Raw genomic sequence first — 7,500 nt, forward strand, 5'->3', positions numbered from 1 at the left:
TGTTGAGTATATTGAAAATACAAGAATAACATTGTTACTGACTTTGGGTAGGTAATGTAGATTAACAAATTTTAGTATATTAAAAAAAAGACAACAGGAGTACCTAAAGATGATTCTTATGACTATTGTTACTGACTGAGGGTAGTTGATGTACAATAAAATATATGGAGTATATTGAGAATACGTAAACAAACAAAATGTAAATAAGAGGAATAACAAAAGATATTGTCATTAAGTAGTAGTAATAGACGTAGTGATAGTAGTAATGTCCTATTATCATTATTATTGTGACAGTTACCATATACTTTTTATGTTATTAACATAACCCTCATTATCATTATTAGTGCTGTTCAACCTTATAACCTTATTCCCCCAGAGAACAAGCAAGCAAAGAGACAAAAATAATAACAATAGCAACAACAAAAACAAAATAATTACCTCAACAGCAAAACAGAAACAAGACAGCAAAAACAATAAAAAACAACAGCAACAATAAATACCTCAACAAAAAACAACAAAAACAACAACAAAATACAACACAAAATAACAAAAACAAATACCTCAACAACTGAAAAAAGTAACATCAACAACAACATTGCCCCCCACCCCCTCCCCCCGTAGGCTCATGCACCTGCTATTATCCAAACCCACTTAAACCCCAAGGTGCGTCACCCAAGGCGGCTTCCACTCTCGCTAAATTAATGTAGATGACAGAACGAGGAGGCTCATGGGGCCACGGGGGAAGGGGGGTGGGGGGGGGGAGTCTGTTGCAGTGTGACTTCAGTTGGTGTGTTGTTTGTGGTCTAAGTTGGTGTGTTGTTTGTGGTCTAAGTTGGTGTGTTGTTTGTGGTCTAAGTTGGTGTGTTGTTTGTGGTCTGAGTCGGTGTGTTGTTTGTGGTCTAAGTTGGTGTGTTGTTTGTGGTCTAAGTTGGTGTGTTGTTTGTGGTCTGAAGGTGGAGTGTTGTTTGTGATCTAAGTTGGTGTGTTGTTTGTGGTCTGTGGTCTGAGGTGGTGTGTTGTTTGTGGTCTAAGTTGGTGTGTTGTTTGTGGTCGAGGTTGGTGTGTTGTTTGTGGTCTAAGGTGGTGTGTTGTTTGTGGTCTAAGTTGGTGTGTTATTTGTGGTCTAAGTTGGTGTGTTGTTTGTGGTCTAAGTTGGTGTGTTGTTTGTGGTCTAAGTCGGTGTGTTGTTTGTGGTCTGAGTTGGTGTGTTGTTTGTGGTCTAAGTCGGTGTGTTGTTTGTGGTCTAAGTTGGTGTATTGTTTGTGGTCTAAGTCGGTGTGTTGTTTGTGATCTGAGTCGGTGTGTTGTTTGTGGTCAAAGTTGGTGTGTTGTTTGTAAACAAAGAAACTATGTTGCTTGTACTGACATGATATCCTTTTGGTATTAATATTTCGATGTTAGGAGATTGGATGATGGTACTTTCCTTAAAGACAAGTTGCTATGAAGATTAATACTGTCGTAGAGTCTTTTTTGTCTTCTTCCTCTTCTTCTTCTTTCTTTCTCTCGTAGTAATGTTGTAGATTCTTTTCTTCTTCTCCTTCTTCTACTTCTTTCTTTCTTTCTTGGTAGCGTTGTAGGTTCTTTTTTTCCCTTTTTTTTCTTCTCCTTTTTCTTTCTTAGTAGTGTCTTAGATTCTTTTCTTCTTCTTCTTCTTCTTCTTCTTCTTCTTCTTCTTCTTCTTCTTCTTTCTTAGTCGCGTGGAAGATTTTTCTTTTTTCTTTCTTTCATCTCTTTCTCTTTTCTTCTTTTGTTCTTATTTTACAAAAAAAAGAAAAAAAAGAAAAAAAAAAAAAGTTCTTCAAGAGATTAACAGATAAAGAAAATGTGTTCCAGTTCTTAGTATCCGAGGACTGAAATATATGTTTAATGTTATTTTAGACAAGTTATTGAAAAGGGTTGATAATAACGAAATAACCTCTTTTTGTTCTACTTTTGTTGTTCTTGCTTTTGTGTTTGTTTGTCTGGTTTTAATTGTAGTCTAACAGATTATTGATACTGAGCTCTAATATGATATTTTATGCATTTTGCAAAGAAGCGATCGTGAGAGTGTTGAGTTTCATCATATTTATTTCAATTATTTATATTGATAAAAACATGAATCAGCATCCAGGAAGAAATTAAGAAATAAATAAATAAAAATAAAAACGTCCCAATTCATTTGATATCCTAAACATACTATAAACAAGAAAGAAAGAAAAAACACAAATTCAAATGCTAAATCTAAACCGGATTTACGAACAGCTAGTCAGTTCTGTCCCTCCTCTATTTTTTTTTTTTTCACGAAATAGAAATTCTTATTTTATAGAAACGTTTTACGATTCCCAATGCTGAATCGGACGGAACTCATTGGATATTTACTGCCGTTGCACTGCAATATTGCTCGCTTCCATTGAAATCTGTCGTTGACTCTTACCCGGGGCTGATGGAGAGGAGCTCCAGTGATATTGTTTTTCATCTTAAGTCAAAAATTATTAAAGGTTCTTCTTGTTTTTTATGAAAAAGTAAAACGGTATCCAATTTCATTTCGTTGTTCTTTCTATATTTCACATATAAATATATACTTTTTTCTTACTCTGTTTTTCAACAATTTAAGTTTTTTTAAAGGTTCTTGTTTTTATGAAAAAGTAAAAAGGTATCTAATTTAATTTCGTTGTTCTTTCTATTTCTATATTTCGCATAAGTATATACTTTTTCTTACTCTTTTTCTTTCTTTTTTTTCCTTTCTATGTAAATTTATTAAAGGTTCTTCTTATTTGTATAAAAAGAAGTAAAAAAATAACCAATTTCATTTCGTCGTTCTTTCTATATTTCACATTTAAATATATACTTTTTTCTTGCTCTTTTTTCAACTATTTAAGTCAAAATTTATTAAAAGTTCCTCTTATTTGTATGGAAAAGTAAAAAAAAAAAAAAGAAAGTATCCAATTTCATTTCGTTATTCTTTCTAGTTTTATATATACTTTTTCTTTTTCTTTTTTTTCTCTTTGATTTCCTTGCATCTATTTAAAAGTCAAAACTTATTAAAGGTTCCTCTTATCTGTATAAAAAAAGTAAAAAAAAAAAAAGTATCCAATATCATTTCGTTATTCTTTCTATTTCTATATTTCGCTTGAAAACATACTTTTTTCTTTTTCTTTTTCTTTTTTGTCTTTCTTTCAATTATTTAAGACAAGATCAAGCATTATCCCACCTCTTCTTTTATTTACTTTTTATATACTCTCAGCGATCGACTTATCTTGAGTACGATCTTGTAAGAAAATAAAAGATAATGAAATAGAAAGTCAGCTGATGTTCCAAGCAAGCAAAAAAAAAAAAAAAAAAAAAAAAAAAAAAAAAAAAAATTAATTACTTACGGATTTTCCACGTTTGAAACTGTGTTCTTTGCTAGGATTTAATTTTCTGATTTCTGATGTATATCCAGAGGGCAGGATGTGTAATAAGGGGTATTAGGGTGTTGCTCCGTCAGCAGGGAAATTCCAACTTATCAGAGGCCTTTTGCAAGAATTTCGGGGAAAAATGTTGCACTTCTCTGATGATTAATACTGTGAGTATGAGGTGAGTACGAAGTAGGTCTAGGCTCTTATGGTTCCAGTTAGGAATGATGTTGCACATACACATGCATTAAAGTTAATACAAGTAGTCAGTTTTAGCTTACATACATACATCCTTACATACATACGTACATAAATACATATATTTGCATATAACTATATATATACGCGCGCGCGTGTGTGTGTGTGTGTGTGTGTGTGTGTGTGTGTGTGTGTGTGTGTGTGTGTGTGTGTGTGTGTGTGTGTTTGTGTGTGTGTGTGTGTGTGTATCTGTGCGCGTGTGTGTGTGTGTGTGTGTGTGTGTGTGTGTGTATGTGTATGCATGTGTGTCTGTCTGTATGCATGTGTGTCTGTCTGTATGCATGTGTGTCTGTCTGTATGCATGTGTGTCTGTCTGTATGCATGTGTGTCTGTCTGTATGCATGTGTGTCTGTCTGTATGCATGTGTGTCTGTCTGTATGCATGTGTGTCTGTCTGTATGCGTGTGTATCTGTCTGGATGCATGTGTGTCTGTCTGTATGCATGTGTGTCTGTCTGTATGCATGTGTGTCTGTCTGTATGCATGTGTGTCTGTCTGTATGCATGTGTGTCTGTCTGTATGCATGTGTGTCTGTCTGTATGCATGTGTGTCTGTCTGTATGCATGTGTGTCTGTCCGTATGCATGTGTGTGTTAGTACGTACCATCCTCACGCTCTCCCATCGTGACGTTTTTCTCATCCAGAACGCGCAAGCACTGAGCCTCCGCATCCATCTCCCGAGGCATCCTGAGCATCTCGGCGCGTTTGTCTTATCTCGATCCATCATCCGTCGTTGCGGCTCTGTCACGCTTCGTGGGAGTGTCTTGTCGAGGAATATCTTGTCTTGTTCCTTGGTATCGCTCCTGCCATGAACATCTGTCCGGTGTCTGGTTGAGCCTTCGCTTTAGTTGTTTTCTTTTTCTTTTTCTGTTTCTTTTCTTCTTTTTCTTTTATTATTTCTTCTTTTTCTTTTCTTCTTTTTTTTCTTTTTTTTTCTTTTTTTCTTTTTCTTTTTTTTCTACTTCTTCTTCTTTTTCTTCTATTTCTTCTTTTTTCTTTTTCTTTTTCTTCTTTTTCTTTTTCTTTTCTTTTCTTTTTTCTTTTTCTTTTTTTTTTCTTCTTTTTCTTTTCCTTCTTTTCTTTTTCTTTTTCATTTTCCTTTTCCTTTTCTTTTTCCTTTTCTTTTTTCTTTTTCTTTTCTTTTCCTTTTTCTTTTTCTTTTTATTTTTATTTTTATTTTTATTTTTGTTTTTATTTATTTTTATTTCCTTTTTCTTTTCTTTTTCTTCTTCTTTTTTCTTCTTCTCCTTCTTTTTCTCCTTCTTCTTCCTCTTTTTTTTTACTTTCTTTGTAATTATTATGCTCTAATCCCCTATCCCTTTGCTCATTATCCTCCTTTCTCGCCTGGATATATCCCTGTCTCTTCCCCCATTAACCCCCATTAACCCCCAATATTCCCAAACTCAGATTTCTTCCCCATTACAAATCTCTTCCCCATGATTCATCACCGAACCTCATCTCGAGAGACTCATCCCTATTACTTCCCCACTACTCATCTACCCCATTATTTACAACCCCATTCTTACATTTAACACCTTCCGTCTCCCCAATATCCCCCACTATGACAAACTGCCCCTCCCCACTACCCCAACTCCTAACACCCTTCGCTTCCCCAATATTCGGCCCCATTTCCCTAACCCCAACTCAACGATCACACTTCCCCCCTATCAACTACAACCCTCCCCCCCCCCCACCATCGCTCCTCTTCCTCTCTCAACCACTAACCCCCTTCAATTTACCCATTCTAACGGCCTAGTCCTCCCCACTATCTAATTCCTGAGGCTAATTCACCTCCCCCCACCTTAATAATTTTGTCCCCAATTAGCTATTTATCCTATTATGGCCTTCCCCACTGCTTACGTCGCCCCTACCCTTATGCCCTGGTTTTTCGCTTTACCTATCTCTCTGTCCTCTTTTACCTATGCCTTCCCTTACCTCCTACACTTTACCCCTCCCCCCCCTCCCCATATCTTTTTCTTTACATATACTCTCCCTTCAAATCGATATTTTGCCTTAAAAATACTTCCTTAAGTTCCCCTAATACATTTTCCTTTACCTGTCCCTCAACCCATAAAGCCTACCTTTTCCCCATTCCCTGCATCCGCTTACCCTATTTCCCCTCTTTCTCTCTCCCCTCGGCACTTTTACCATCCGTCTATCCCTCCCCTCCCCCCTAACTTACACGCAACACTTACCCATTGAGATTTTATCACTAGCTCCCCCCTCCCCCCCCTTTCCCTTTACCTAGCCTCCACCCCTTCATTCCTACACCCTACCCTTCCCCTCCTATCTATCCCCACCACCATCTAGCCCCCCCCCCCCGGCTCTATTCCCCCTACGCCCTACCACCTCTTCCTCCTCCTTCCCTTCCTTCCTTCCCTCCCTTCCTTCCCCCCTCCCTCCCTCCCTTCCTACCCCTCCTTCCTTCCCTCACTGCCCCTCCTTCCTCCCCCTCCCTCCCTCCCTCCTCCTTTCCCTCCCCATCCCTTCCCTCACTCCTCCACTCCTCTCTCCTCCTTCCTCCCCTCCCCCCTCCTCCCTCCCTTCCCTCCCCTCCCTTCCCTCCCTCCTCCCCTCCCTCCCTTCCTTTCCCTCCTCCCTCCTCCCCTCCCTTCCCTCCTTCCTCCTTCCCTCCCTTCCCTCCTTCCTCCCTCCCTTCCCTCCCTTTCCTCTCTTCCCCTCCTTCTCTCCCACTCTCTCCCTCCCTCCCTCCCTTCCCTCCCTCCCTCCCTCCCTCCCTTCCCTCACTCACCTCCCTTTTCCTCTCCCCCCATCCTCCTTCCTCCCTCCCTCTCTTCCCTCCTCCCTCCCTTCCCTCCCTCCTCCCTTCCCTCCCTCCTCCCTCCTTCCCTCCCCCCTTCCCTCCCTCCCTCCCTTCCCCTTCCCTCCTCCCTTCCCTCCCTTTCCCCCTAAATCCTCCCTCCCTCCCTTCCCTCCTTCCCTCCCTCCCTTCCCTCCTTCCCTCCCTATCCCTCCCTCCTTCCTCCCTTCCCTTCCCTCCCTTCCCCCCGTTTACCATCCGTCTCACTTCCTCCGAAACAGGAAGACGGAAATTTCCTTCAGGAAGATTTCGTGCTTTCAACCCCGGAGCTTTCGCTTCGTTCGGATGGCGACGGCTTCGGCTTAAAGCGGAGCGTCTTATTCGCAGACGGCGGTCGCTCGCTCTCTCTTTCTGTCTGTCTCTCTGTCTTTCTTTCTTTCTTTCTTTCTCTTTCTCTGTCTGTCTGTCTTTCTGTCTCTCTCTGTCTGTCTGTCTTTGTCTCTCTCTCTTTCTCTCTCTCTCTCTCTCTCTCTCTCTCTCTCTCTCTCTCTCTCTCTCTCTCTCTCTCTCTCTCTCTCTCTCTCTCTCTCTCTCTCTCTCTTTGTCTGTGTCTCTCTCTCTTTTTTCCTCTCTCTCTCTCTTCCTCTCTCTCTCTTTCTCTCTCTCTCAATCTCTCTCTCTCACTCACTCACTCACTCTCTCTCTCTCTCTCTCTCTCTCTCTCTCTCTCTCTGTGTGTGTGTGTGTGTGTGTGTGTGTGTGTGTGTGTGTGTGTGTGTGTGTGTGTGTGTGTGTGTGTGTGTGTGTGTGTGTGTGTGTAAATATACACATATATGTATGTACATACACACAAACACATACACACACACAATTACATATCGATAAATAGATATAGATATATATACATATATCTAGATATCTAGATATATACATATGTGTATATACATATGTATATATACGTAAATATATATACATATATGCGCATGTGTTTATGTATGTATACATGTATATGTAAATGTATAAATATAGATAAAGATGTATCGATAGACAGATAGACAGATAGGCAGGTATGAATAAATAGACAAACATATTAAGAAAAAAAAAATAGGT

Source organism: Penaeus vannamei, chromosome 7 (genome assembly GCF_042767895.1).
Source record: "Penaeus vannamei isolate JL-2024 chromosome 7, ASM4276789v1, whole genome shotgun sequence".
In the NCBI taxonomy this organism is placed as follows: Eukaryota; Metazoa; Arthropoda; class Malacostraca; order Decapoda; family Penaeidae; genus Penaeus; species Penaeus vannamei.